The following is a 13,385-nucleotide window of genomic DNA, read 5'->3' on the forward strand; positions in this document are numbered from 1 at the left end:
CAATGTAAAATTCCTTCAAAACGATTGGCCCTTTCAATCACAAAACAGTTTCTCAAAAAAAACGAACAAAACAAAACCCAAAAAAGCCTGGAAGCCTGGTCACCGTTGAAGCAGGATGTAGAGCTGGAGGACTGCTGGGACAATGAGTTCCTGTCACGGCAAAACGCAGAGAGCACAGTGCCGGCACGGCCGGCAGCCCTGCAGGTCAGACATCTGCACTGGTGCCACGTCTGCCCGGGGGGTGTCAGAGCTCACCACCACCACGGGGTTCAGCACTCGGCTGGGCCGTCTGCAAGGCCCTCACTGTGATTACAGGGAGGGCTCTAACTCTCCTTGGAGTCAGTCCCTTGCAAACTGAAAAGAACCCCATGTTACCTTCATATATATATGTATATATATATATTTTTTTTTTTGTGAAAATGCGTGTTTACCAACTGACTCATTACTTCCAAAAACGGCAATGAAATTCCAATATTCTCTGGCCATTCCTGTGCGTGCTTTTAGGAGACAAGATAAGTGCAGTCTACAAGCAATTAATGGTAGAGGTTATTCATTGCTTCTTTCAAAAAAGCATATAGCTACACAAGGTTACGTATGATGTTATTTCACTCCACTAAGCCCGCTGCACGAGGCTATTTAATTTAGCACAAATGTTCTCAAAATTAAAAGGTAAAAAATAAGGTTGGATTGGTGTGAGGGCACAGATGAGGACACAGTTAACTCTTTGAACTTAGAAAACTTGGATTGGAAAGACAGACCGTGATCTCTAGGAACTTTCCCTAAAATCAAGCAGTTAATGAGATTTGGAATAATCCGAGGCTTCAAGCGCATTTTTCATTGTTAGCACACACTCTGGAGGCAGCACCAGAGGGGATCGGTACCATACAACTAGCAATAGTGTCGCAGCAGCTTGGTGTTTTATTCATTTCCAAAAACCTGCGGCACCTTCAGCAGCCCTTTGCTGAAAAGAATAATCACTGCCTACATCTTCCAGCAGTGAGAAAACGGCGAGAATCAGCTGCACAACGTGCACGTGGCGGCAGGTCCCATCGTCTCCTATTTGCCCAGCAGAGCATCATCACCTGGAGTTTCTACAAAGGTTTCTGCCAGGGGCAGCGCTTCAGAGGTGGATGTTCAGCACATCCTAAAAGGGGACTCTTATGCTGCAACTGGACCCTGATATTTTATAAAAACAGTTCTGAACTCCACCTGAGCACCGCTACAGAGAAATAACCTTTCAGATTTCAGACCTTCTTTTCTGCATGAAGCCAACAGATGAGATGGAAGGAGTTTTTAAAGCAGCGCAGATATCCCTAGTTTACGATATACCAGCATGGGAATTCTTAGAAGTCAGAGATCTCAGGTTTTCTTCATTTTTCAAAGCAAAGCCTATCAAAGATGGATGTCTTCCAGACTACCCCCACACACCTGTGGCTGGACTGGAAAGGATTTTCCTATCATGAAAGAATCATGAAAGAATTTTCAAATGTTTCAGAAGTTTTGCTGACCTAAATCGTCAAGAATAACATAAATCTTAAATATTTTCACCAGTTGAAACACAGGCACTTTGTCACCCCTAACCCCCCGCCCCCAATTATCCCCAAAATGTTCTGCTTAAATTGAACCAGTGATGTTTTTGAGATGTTCAGTGTTAAAAGCTTTCTTTTTTTAATTTTTATTTTTTAAATATAAACATTAAGCTGACCTTACAGTTTGGACCTTAAACCAAGACACCCACACCTTCATTGCAAAAATAGCAAAACCCAATCTTTCAACAACATTAAAAAAAAAAAAAAGTATTTGATCTGCTTTAGAAACTTGGTCTAAACAAAGCCTTTTCCACTGGAGTATTTCTGTTTTAATTTACCAGCTGGAAATGCCCCCCAGATCTGCCCATTAAATATGAAGGATGCCAGTGGGCTCACAGCCCTTTTCAGGGTACAAACGGCCTGGAGATGAAGATGCTTTGCATCACGACAGACCACCAAACGAGGAGATCTGACAGAGTGCTCACGTTGTGGCTCCTCAGGGTGAAAAAAAATAATAAGTATTTTCTGGCAAAAGATGCAATGCCTGAAGGGCAGGAGGATGCACAAGCCAGGTGGTAAATTCACAACAACTGGTACCGCTGGGCCCTTCTCAGCTCCTTTAACGTCACTGTGTAAAGTCAAGTCCATGTGTACACAAAGTTCCAGGAAAATGCCTACTCTGATGAAGTCAAACAGAAACATAACTCTTAACATTAAAAACATGCTTAGGAAGATAATGTTATTTCTTTGGCCTCTCTCTAGTCAGCCATGGACCAAAAAGGTCTAAATCAGAAAGTATCCTTTGAATAAAATTTGAAACACGCCAATGAGGTCTTTTACCACCCAGTGCACCGGAGCCCTCTACTTATCCTCCAGTCCTTAATGGATGTGGCAATTCTTCTAATGCCCACTCTAGAAGCAGAAAATTAGCATGAATATAGCACGTTTATGGATCTTGCACCTCTGATACTTACAATTTACGTAGCTTGCTGAAAATTGATATTTCAGAGTAATTTATAGCCTGACATTTTATTTTTTTTTTCTAATGGGGTTTTATGGATATTCTTTCTTCCATGTATTCTTAGTGCTGACTAGAGTGTCATATTTAATCAGATGTGCTAGATAAAGTGCTCTCTCTCTGTTTTTCAGTTCATGTTGGAAGCTATTTGAAACCAGGGAGCTGTCATAATCACACACATCATATGGAAAAATTAATCACGTGGTCTCATGTTGTTCATTGACAGCATATTTATGATCACCTTTATAGGCAGCCACAAGTATGGTTTTAAAAAGTCCCATCTCTTGGATCTCAAAATCATCTGTGCTATTTAATAGTGCACTTACAAAGCAAAACGTCTTTCCATGCTGGGACAACACAGCCTACATCAGAGAGACTTTGGCAGCCGAAGAAATAACTGAAAAAGGAAGAAATCACATCTCAAGATTCACAGATCATACGTTTTGTTAAAGATTACAGGATAAGCATCTGACCAACGCCTGCAGATTAAAGGACCCAGATGGGTCCTTGCTTGACTGACTGATCGTGTCTTTCTCTGCTGCAATCCTGGACTTCATGATTTCAGCTCCTCCTAGCAGCTGTTTATAGATAACCTGCTAACAGCAGATATACAGGGAGGAGTGAGACAAAAATCTCATGCATAAAAGCTATTTCTGTAACGAGAACAGTCTTATCACATAGATGTGTAAATACCTAGGCCCACTGCTCTTGCTGCCTTGTGAAGCTGGGAACACACAGCAGCATTTGCAGACTGCTGATCTGGGAGGGCTGAATTCCACGTGGGGATCTTCGCATGTTTTCTTCCAGGCTCATGCAGCTTCCGCAGCATAAACTTAAAGAAAGAAGCACAGATCTGGAGAATACAGTGGATGCAGTCATGACTAATGCGTCTCGCACTAGTATTATCTCATTATTATTATTTCAATTGCCACAGTGATGAACACGTGGAAGCTGGCTGCTTTTTGTGGAACTTATGATAAATTTCAAGGACACGCTGTCAGAAGCTCTTGCAAAGTTATGTACTGTGAGGTTTCATGGCAGATTCAAAATGGAACTTTTTCTTTATAGGACAGTAAAAAATTCACTTCACAGCTACTCAACTAACCCTTAAAATCTGTTAGAATTGATTGAGGTTTGACCTCTTAGTTTTGTTCCCTTGGTGCTTTCTAATATTTATAGATAAATCGCTTTTTAAGAAAAAAGGCAATAGGACCATAATGATCCTGCAATGAGACACTCAACTCATGCACATTTCTAAAAGTTCTCTGGTGGCTGTTCAGTAGCAAATCTAGAGGTTGTCCTTTACATATTTCTTAGAGGTTACACAGAAGTCAGCTAAGATCTCAGATGTGACAATAGTGAAAAGTTAAAACCCTCCTGTTTACCCTCTTGTAGGAAAAAAATAAATGAGAATGACGAAATTGAAACACGGTCTAGAGAAACTCACACTCAGCAACTGCTATCTTGCTGCAAATATAAGTTGTGTGTGTAAAGGACTAAGTCTGATAAATTAATAGACTGTCTGCTACAGGAGGGAGAAGACGATTTCAAATATTAAAAGTGTCCCATATACCTCAAGCAATAATCCAATTTTCATAAACCCGTATTTTGCACATTTTGCAAAGGATAGTGCACCTTTGACACAGGCATGCCTAGGAAAGAAGCTGATGCTTTTATGCGTGAAGCAGAATTCTCTTCTGTGTAAAACTGCAGACTCTCTCAACTGTCTTGGTGAGGGGGGATGGAAATTGCCCAAAGCCTTCAGAGAAACGAGAACAGAATGACACCGCACAGGCTAGCTGAAAACACAACATTGCGTAGGTTTGTGCTCTAGATACAGATTACCAATATGCATTACCTGGGATGGCAAAGACTAAACTACTACCCTAACCAAAAGTGGTTCTGCAATTCTTGTTTTCAGCCAGAAAAATTCATCCATAACCGCAGTGATACTGGACAAGAACACCTGCTACGATAAGACCGTTTCCAGAGGAGCTGCTGAGAAGGTTTCACAGCCAAGTAAAGCATAGCAGGAATCGAGCACAAGGTCAAAACGACAGCAAAATGCAGCAAGGTCTGTACTCAGAGAAATACTAGGAGCGCTCACACAGACACCAGCCTTCATTGCTGGGCACTGGAGCCTGCTCCCCATTCCCAAACCCAATCTCTGAGGATTCAGATGGCTGGGAAGCAGATCCTGCTTCTGGGGATCCTGACATCTACCGCTCTCGTTACTGCCAGCCTTATGAACGGCTAAGCACTGCTTGTCTGCCATCAGGCTCGTTGGCATAATCACTTAGAGATGACACTCATGTCTGACAGTACAGGCAGCATGAAGGATGGAAACAGGGAGAAAGGACAGTCTATCCAAGGGCAAGTTTTTTCATTTTTAAAGGTTTTTTTCTTAGCAAACGCATGAAGTTGGCACCTCAAAATCCTCCATGAGATGTTAACAGTCCCTATCACATAAAGACGTACCCCTAAACTTCAGAGACTAGCCATGATAACTGCTTTTACGAATTCTCTTCAAGTCTGAAAGAAGCTGCAGATGTCTTCTCCTGGTGTAATTCCAGCTATGTTGGGTTTTGCAACCCTAAACATTTTTCCTTGCATAAAGTAAATGCAGTTTGGTATCTCTAGTTTAGTTTGGTAATCGTCCCAGCCAGATGCTCCTCATAATATATTCTTTAAAGAATACATTTGATGAAAATCATTTTCTGCCTTTTTGCAAATTTACTCAACTTTTTCCCAAATCAATAGAACCGCTGCCAGTCATTTCTGCAAATCTGTCAATGCAGACACTGTTTGTACTGTAACTTAAAATTCAACAAATTGGCCTTGGAAAAACCCAATCCACCTGGGATTCATGGAACAGCATTAAAGACCAGACCATCATCCTTGTTCCTCACTTCTCATTCACGTGATTTCTTTTGGTTGCTTTTTCTCATTGATCCCAAAAGACTGCAGAGAAAATCTCCCTCTAAATTCAAGTCTCAGCAAAGGATAAAGGCATGCGTACATTAAGCTGACACCAGAAAATCTGAAGCTGAGCTCCTGCAGCATTTAAATTCTTAGGAAAACACTTGTACTGCCAGACTCTGAGCTTTACTAACCTGCAGCCAAAACACCAAACAATGCTGACTAGTCAATTCAGAAGCTTTTCAAGAAAGAAGAACCAGTGCACACAACTGGTGTAAGTCCAGCGCTCGCTTGGACACTGCTTAAAAGAGACTGAAGACGAGATCAGATGAGCATGACAGAAGCCCAAACCAGACTGCCGCATGTCAGATGCCAGGAGAAGAGGAGGAGTGCTGCAGGTCAGAGTAGGGGCACCTTACTTGACTTGTGTAGGTGTTCACGTGGTGCTTCCATGAAACTTCCTTGAAGAGTACAGAGCTAACAGAGAACAGAACTGGGGCACTTCCTAAAAACAGCATTTATAAAAACATTGCATTTGGCAACATTTGTCATTGTTGTCTCCATTTCCACTGGCATATGTGAAGATCAGTATATTCCTCAATCACTCTGCTGCTCAACCACTGCCTGCAAAAAAACAAGGCCTTAAACCTACTAACAATTCTGGTATCTGGAATATGACTCTCTAAACCTTTAATATCCTATTGGAAAAAAAAATTAAAAAAATTTAAGAACAGTAGCTGACGCTTAGTCTTAGTATACATTTAGCCCATAAGTAATTTAATTCCCCTGAGGTTTACAAGACTCCATATTAACAAACCTGCTCCTTCAGATAACATAGCCAGGCACTGTGCTTTTGATCAGAGGTCAATTCCTGCCCTAGCCAGGGTTGTCGTGTATGGATATTGTTCATAAAGCAAGTAATTCTTTTCTTCAAGAAACTCATCTCCCCATTGGGGAAAAAAGTGACAAGGACCAGAAAATTTGGTTAAATCCCATCCCATTAACACATTAAATACATCTCTGAGATAGAGGTAAAGGCAAAGATTGTCATATTTAGATGGGTTTTCTGGGCACCTAGTTTAGGTTCAGGTTTGGGCTTTGAATCTGTGGTCAAATGGGGAAAGCCTTTAAGCTTTTGAGGAGAAGAGTTGCTTTACATTTCAAACCCCTTCCCATTTTACTTTGGTATCTCAGGTGAACATTTCTTTATTCTGCCTAATTTAAAGCAAAAATTGGGTGTACAACCCTGAAGCAAGATTAAAGGCCTCTGATAAAGCCAGGTTCTAGGATTAAAACATCCATGCTTGAAACCTTTGGGCTTGATTTATACTATAAATGCACCACATTTCAAATTTAAACTTTTCGAACTCAGAAAGAAATCAGAGAAGAAATTATATCACAAGTTTGGAGTCGATCGTATCAGTGCATGTCGCAGCTGAATCACAGAATGGCCGAGGTTGGAAAGGACCTCCAAAGGCCATCTGATCCAACTCCCCAGCTCAAGCAGGGCCACCTAGAACAGGCTGCCCAGGGCTACATCCGGATGTTTTTTGAATATCTCCAAGGATGGAGACTCCACAATCCCTTTGGGCAACCTCTCAGCACTTTGATCTCAATTAACTTTCTTCCAAACGGCCAATGAAACGGTTTAGGATGCCTATCCTAGTATGTCTGGGAGGTAAACCAGTTTTAACCTTGCAGAAAGGGCAGGCAGCAAACATGCAACTTGAAGGTGCCTTTTCTGACGAAGACATTAACCTAAAACTAGGCGGAACATCTAGCAGCATCTCCAGTCACTACCCAAGCTCAGTCAGGATGAAAGTAAAATGCAAGAGTTCAATTTTTTATTTTATTGTTTTTAAATCAAAGCGAGTTCTCAGTGTTCTTGTGTAATTTCATTAGTTCACATTTTCAGTCTTTTGCTAGAGGAAAAAATACTTACTGCACATTGAACCTTCAGTAAGAAGTCTGAGAAATGATAAAATGCTTCCTGGCACTTCAGCTGCCAGAGACCACAGGGAGGAAGAAAAAACAGAGCGGAATTTATTGATGCTTCCATTAGAATAAAGTCATTCTTGAATTAATATATATATATGTATATGTATATTTAAACAGACTGTCTAATGAAGTGATCACAAAAGGTCCTTTCAAAGGAGCCTAAGTGGAGTCATCCTCGTTCGTTTTCTCTTTCCACAACAGTCCCTTAAACGATCTTTGCATATTGTCTGCACTAAATCCTGCAGGGTTGCTATTTTATTTTAAAGAAAAAAGCTTTTAGGCTGTGAGGGATTCATTCAGCAAGAGCTATTATGCTTATTGTGACTCTGCTGCAGAGCCAAGGGATTTACTATGTGCTCATTAGATCCCGCTTTGTTCCAAAACAATCTTTTACAATGCAAATTTTAGCATGCTGATCTACTTAGAATAATACATTCAAACAAAGGCTATTAAAGTAAAAGCTTTCTCTAACACAGAAACACTGCAAACTCAGATTAATTACTAATATTTTAGACCATGAAGACATCTGGGGTCTCAGCTTGAATCCAGCTTTGAACATGGTGACAAGAAGCCACAGCGACTCGGTGCTCCTAACGGGTACAAAGACATACCATGGGCAGCCACAGAGCTCAGAGGGCACGTTATGAAGCCATCATAGATGAGGCTGTCAGTTGGTCCCTTGGTGGCTAGCACATAAAAAGGATTGATTTGTTCAAGTGTTGGCACCTGAAGTGAAGTGTTGCCAGCAGAGACATTCATTCACCAGGACGTCTGAAGGAAGCTACCTGAGATGGGAGGCAGGAGTTCTCCATCAGCCCTGCTATGCAACCATCTGCAGGGCAGTGCCAATGAAAAAAGAGGAAAGAAAGAATGATGTAGCTCAAAAAAATGGTAGAATGGAGCAGAAACAATTCACTGAGTTCTGAAGCTGGATTTTAAGCCCTCAGGAAGCTGTGCCAGTTCCCATCTCTTGGGAGCAGTCTCTAAATTTAAGTTTGTCACCTGTGACCCACAGGGTTATTGATGGTGCAGGGTGCACTCTTGTTTTTCAAAGCATTAATTCTATCTTGTTCCTCCTCTGTGACCTTCCCGAGGGAGCAGTTGTACGAATGCAGAACGATGAATATTATCATCTAGGAGATATACCTGATAGCCAATCTTAATAGTTCAATAAATCTCACTAAGTCTTAGCACTTCAAGTGTACAACAGAGATAATACAGCCATAAGGAAAAGCAAGAACCCATCTCTCATAAGTACAGAAAACAGCCAGTCTACTGACACTGCATTAAAGCTTTCTCTCTTGTACTCTGATTAGTGGAACTCAAGCTGGAGGTAGGTATTTTTTATTATTTTTTATATATATATGTATTTTTGTAAAACCTAATCTCTAGGAGGATAACTAATAAAAGGGAGGTGAGTAATAAGGAAAAAGAATTAGCTAGCAGAAGGACCGACAAATCATTATAGTAATTCCAGATATCCTTTCCCACACTCCCATCCTAAATCAACTCAGCAAGCTAAACATGTAATTTATATTAAAAAAACAAACACACAAATCATCACCTCCTTATATTGGACAAGTCTATCTGGTGGGAATAGGCACCTGCTCACTAAACCAACACATGATTATTGAATTCAGATGATGCCCTCTTTTATCCAGTAAATTCTTAATAGACATAAAATGCAGATGTGTGCGAGCATGACTTTCACTGGGAACGCTTATTTACTTCAGCTGACAGACCCAAGATTAAGATTCCTTTCCCAGATAAAACATAAACCTCTCAGTGCTATAGGCAGGAGCAGGAGGAGAGCTGCCCATAAACAACAGGAATATGATGACTGGGAAGGAGAAAATCAGAACTGATCTAGACCAAGGCCACCACTGAAACACATCCCTGAAGTTTGAGAGACGTGCCTCTGACTTACGTGGCCTTTCCACCCAGGCACAGCTACCCTTGGAAGCTACCAGAGTTGTAAGAACTAAGAAAATAATAATAAAACAACACCCGGAAGTGCCGAAAAACACATCAGGGTTACAACACACGGACTTCACCTTTTTGACTGAAAGACAGTGCACGTCTGGAACAATTTTTGGTTATCTTGGAGCAAAGGCACACAGGCAAAGAAGAGAAACTCTACCAGCAGCGCTATTATGTCCTAGACATACATTCTGCTTAAATGCTTTATTGCTACTATTAATGGACAGATAACAGCATTAATCACGGGCTGTGAAACGACAGACAAACAAAGCTGTTTCATCTGAACAGAATGCTTTATGCATTGCCTAAGGAGCTGGTAAAGGGATGTGATTTGGGTAAAATCACACATGCAAAAAAGCTGTTTGTGATTTTGATGGACAATTCCCTGGAGAATATCCAAATCCTGGGACTGCAAAGTGTGCTGTCAAATTTATAGGTTTGCTTCCTCTCCAGGGAAATTTGAAGCGAGGTGTATCACCAGGTACAGCCTTATATTGGCTCTTCTCATTCCAGTTCTTCAGGACCAGTTATCCCCAGTTACAAAGAGTAACGCTAAAGCTTGCTTTAGTTGACAAATTCTTTTGTGTGGAGGATTTTTTTTGTTTGGTTGGTTGCATAATGAGACCAACAGAAATTAATTGATGGTGACATCATTCATGTTTTCACTACCTTAAACTAAACAGAATACGTTCTATCTAGCACAAGAATGTGAGAAATTTGGCAGTATTTTTCCTAAGAGCTAAAAATGTCTTCACAACCGAACACTGTAAATATTAGCTTCAGCTTATTGGGAAGATAGTGTCCTATATTATTAAAGTGCTGAGCAAACAAAGGATGCTCTTTGTTTGCAAGAGATTTCTAAAAGTTAAACAGATATAAATACAGATATGGTTTCAAAAATGTGCTTAGCGTTTCAAGGTGTTTGGCAACTCAAAATGTAATTTCAGATCAAGCAAAGTGTTTCAGTATCAGAAAAAAATTAAGAATGTAATTTAAAAAAATGTTTATTCTCAATAGATGAATTTAGATACAAAATATTCTTTTGCCAAATGTGCATTCTTTAAAGAAATGTTTGGAAAATTCCTGTCCCATTATAGACTAAAAGAACATTACTTGATTACTAAGAGAACACTGAAGTTTACATTTTGGCCTTTTATAGCTTCCATAATTGAGTCATTTATAACAATTCTTCACTCCTAGGCTGTGAACCTACATACCAGTCTTCTGATCTGAGCAGATTCTTAAAAGCCCTTCAGTTACGGACAGTCTTGAAAATAAATGATGTAGAAGAAAGGCCCATGCTTTGAACCAAGTCCATGTTCTCCACCTTGGATTTAGCTCTTTTGCTAAGCCAAACAGAAGGGTAATCTTCAGCTAGAAGAATTTTACCTAAATTAATCTGTTCTGCTTCCCTCTGTTGGACAGCCTCACGCTGGACCACACAGTGACGTTATCCCACCGGGAATCAGCAGCAGCTCTGTCTCTGCTCTTGGAGACAGCCGTAAGCCGCAGCCCAGCAGAGGTCAGAAATGCTTTGGATCGGTGTTCCTTACTTTTATGTGAGGACTTTCATCCTGACACCTGGAGGTGATTTGCACACCCGCTGTGAGCAGGGAGAACAGCAGCCCAATTTAATATTCTAAGAGATAGAAGGGGATGTTTTTCATGCCACCTCTGATGACTGTTCTTACCAAAATCCATTGCCTCTGTGAGCCTCTTGGTATGGAAAAGATTAGAAGAATTTGGGCGTCTGTCTTGCACTCTACCAGGAGAGGGATGAGGGTTTCAGGGCATGCTTAGACAACTGGTTCATACAGCGTGCTCAGCCCTTCGCCTCAGTCTAACCCTTATCTTCCCTTCCCTGGCTCAGCAGAGAGTTCATACCCCTGCATTCCACGTACAGCTAGATGCAGAACAGGATTACAGAGCAAATACACGCTCACACGCACGGCACCCCTTGACTCGTGTCTAACAGAACAAGCCAGAGATAGTTTTATATAGCATACTCACAAAATACGGGCATTAGCACAAAACTGACCTCAAAAGGATGTCAGGTGTGACCAGGAAAGTGTTGCATTAGAATAAATACAAAAGTTTACTTAATAACCTCCAGCAGTTTATGTTCCCAGACAGCTGCTATGGTTTTACTCCAAAATGTACGCTTCAGCTACAGCTTGGCTAAAATGAATATATAAAACCAACTCGTCTGTTACTCCAGTTTGATTTTTATTTATTTATTTATTTCTGGAGAATGGTAGTAGTCATTAAATAGTACTTTGCTTCATTAAATTTTGAATTTCCAAGAACTGAAAGGGACAGTGCCACAGGTTTAAGTAATTCTTTCATCACACAGCTAATGCGTTTTATCCCTGCTGGGTCACAAGGGCTCTTCATTTACCGAGCTCTGGGTTTTATCTGACTATTTATTTGTGGAGCCTTTGTTGTAAACAATTTGGCCTGTCGAAGAAATCATCAAGAGTCTTTCCTACTATTCCTTTTCAAGCTAAAGGCAATTCTCTGTTAAAAAACCTTCTCCGGTAAAGTGGGATAGATGATAAAAAACAATTACATGGGCTGCATTGCTTTGCCTATCATCTACAAGAAAATTTGAAAAAAACATATAGCTCTGCATCATTTTTATGGAGGCACTTTTCTGGACTTTCAGTTCATTTAATTTTGCCCTGGAGCATCTTTGCTGTGAGCAACATGGAATACAATCCACTTGTCTGTCCTGTTGCCTCTAAATAATCTCTTTCCATCTTCTCTTAGAGCCAGGCTGTCACAAGCAGGGTAATACCTTTACAGAGATGAAATAAGACAAAAGCAATAACCACAGTCAAGGCCCTCAGGGATTTCTTTGCTAGCTCTAACTACAGTGTCCAGTGTATCAAAATCCTGCCTTGTTGCCCTGTGTCAATATTTACAACCTCTGCTGCTTCCACCACTTGCATTTTCAGAGGAATTCCAGCCTTATCACCTGCTTTGTCAGGTGATGGCAGCAACTATTTATTTTTCCCATTTCTCCTGTCACTGACGCCTTCTGCCATCCCAAAGTGGTCGCAGCCTCTGCCCTACAGCTGAACTATGCCAAGCAATTCCATTCTTACACGACAGACACTGCATTTAGAACAAAAAATGAGTTGAGTACCCTGCGTCATTAGAGAAGGAAAGGGCTTGGTGGCTGCTTGTGTCACACCGCTGAGGCTAAAAGCTGCAGGTTACACGGTTTGACTGGACTGGGCAAAGTGAAGGGCTTACCCCAGAGGTGTTTGTGTCAGTCCTGGTGTTTCCAATCATCTCCTTTCCCCCATCCCCAAAAGAATCCTGCTCCTTGAGCTGGTGATGTAAACACTCTGTAATCTGGGTAAATGATTCAAAATAATACAGTCTAGTTTAAACACTTTAAATACAATCCCGTATCATTTTGACAGATTTGGGAAGACGAAGTATGCAGCTGAGGTTTAATGGAACGGTAATCTGTTTCAGGATGAAGACAAAGAGAAGGCAATATATTCTTACCTAGGTTTGCTGGAAACAGAATGCCTGACTAATTTATGTTGGCATGGACCTGTTAAATTGCAAGTTGCAATTTTGAAAATGAAGATTACTGTAGATGTTAATGTGACAGCAGTTGTGGAAGCTTCAGTCACATCCAGGCGCTACATGTACAGGTTAAAGTTTCTGGCGCATTTTAGAGATTCTCTGAAAGATAGGCATGGGCAGAAAGAAGTACTTCCTCCTATTTGCTGTAAAGCAGAAGCCAAATACAGGGAATTAAAATGTGGAGTTTAACTGGGATCCTCCTTCCTGATGAGAGTGAGTGATTAGCGATAGTCCCCAGAAAAAAGGCTAATACATTTCACATGTTGACATATACACACAAGTGATGAGAATATAGAGACACTGTTGTTAAAGATGCCTGGATACTGTCTCCCAGTATC

General features: G+C 40.9%; 1 protein-coding gene across 11 annotated transcripts in view; it reads right to left on the bottom strand.

The window, feature by feature from the left end:
- The window catches only part of GALNT9 (polypeptide N-acetylgalactosaminyltransferase 9), a 301,612-nt gene that overhangs the window by 21,956 nt on the left and 266,271 nt on the right, over positions 1–13,385 (bottom strand). The window contains exon 1 of one of the 11 annotated variants that reach the window (XM_083804013.1): positions 2,874–2,892. The exons of the other annotated variants lie outside the window; for them this stretch is intronic. The gene's annotated coding sequence lies outside the window, so the exon portion shown is untranslated. Of the gene's footprint in view, positions 1–2,873; positions 2,893–13,385 lie in introns of those variants that run through there. 11 annotated transcript variants of the gene reach the window in all.

The sequence above is a fragment of the Anser anser genome (genome assembly GCF_964211835.1).
Source record: "Anser anser genome assembly, chromosome: 18".
Taxonomy (NCBI): Eukaryota; Metazoa; Chordata; class Aves; order Anseriformes; family Anatidae; genus Anser; species Anser anser.